This window comes from Octopus bimaculoides, chromosome 24 (assembly GCF_001194135.2).
Source record: "Octopus bimaculoides isolate UCB-OBI-ISO-001 chromosome 24, ASM119413v2, whole genome shotgun sequence".
Taxonomy (NCBI): Eukaryota; Metazoa; Mollusca; class Cephalopoda; order Octopoda; family Octopodidae; genus Octopus; species Octopus bimaculoides.
In genome coordinates, this window is record NC_069004.1 from 11,146,961 (window position 1) to 11,148,050 (window position 1,090).

The following is a 1,090-nucleotide window of genomic DNA, read 5'->3' on the forward strand; positions in this document are numbered from 1 at the left end:
TGTGTGTGTGTGTGTGTGTGTGTGTGTGTGTGTGTGTGTGTGTGTGTAGATGTATATATAGGTGTGTTTGTGTATGTGTATACGTATATAGTATATACATATATACGTACACATATATATGACGGCAGCATTGATAATCAAAGCAGTCTTTTGTGGACCAACAACCGGATCACCAACTCTCATTTCGAAGGGTATACGTTTGCAATTCGGAAACAAAAAAAAAACAAAAAAAAAACCCAACCAAATTCCAGGTGAAAAAAAGGGACAGAAATGCAAGGAAAATACCAAAATGTGATAAGTGGTACAGACTTTGTGGAATCATCAGGTTAATATCTCCTGATTAGACACTGTACCTTGAGGAATTAGGGCTCTCAAAACCAGAAAAGGAGAAAGCTAATTAGAAGATTACAGATACATGCCATTAATGGAACTGTAAGAGTATGTAAAACTTTCCAAAAGTTTAGTATTTAAATACAAAAGCACACGTCTAGACTCAAATATGCATATAAGAATATATACTTAAGAAAATATACAAATCTGTACATGCACTAACTCAAAATATTGCTGACAGCTATACATACGTGTACAAATACCTTGTTAGTGTTGCTGAAATTCCAATGAAAGAGCATTGGCTCTGGGTTAGAAACCGTCTCTTTCACAGCTGAAGAGAAATCTAAAAATAAAATTGGATAACATACGTTCCTTACATACATGCATACATGTATGCATACATATATACACACAAACACAAACATACACACATACATACGTATATATAAGCACAAACACATGCACACATGCACACACACACACACACTACGCACATACATACATACATACATACATACATACATACATACATACATACATACATAGCAGAATTTACGGAAAAAAACAACAACAGACGAGGACAGGTGGTGTAAACAACAAAAGGATGTATTAGTTTAATGCTCGGGAATACAGAAAGTCTTTAACGTTTCGAGCTACGCTCTTCAACAGAAAGAATACGGAGAAAACAAGGAGAAAAACACGGAGAAAAAAAATTGAATGGTTTGGTCAGCGATCTATCATGGCGTCTACATACATACAT

At 35.0% G+C, this 1,090-nt stretch overlaps 1 protein-coding gene across 1 annotated transcript in view; it reads right to left on the minus strand.

The window, feature by feature from the left end:
* The window catches only part of LOC106872338 (solute carrier organic anion transporter family member 2A1), a 21,046-nt gene that overhangs the window by 9,902 nt on the left and 10,054 nt on the right, over positions 1-1,090 (minus strand). The gene's annotated exons all lie outside the window — the stretch shown is intronic.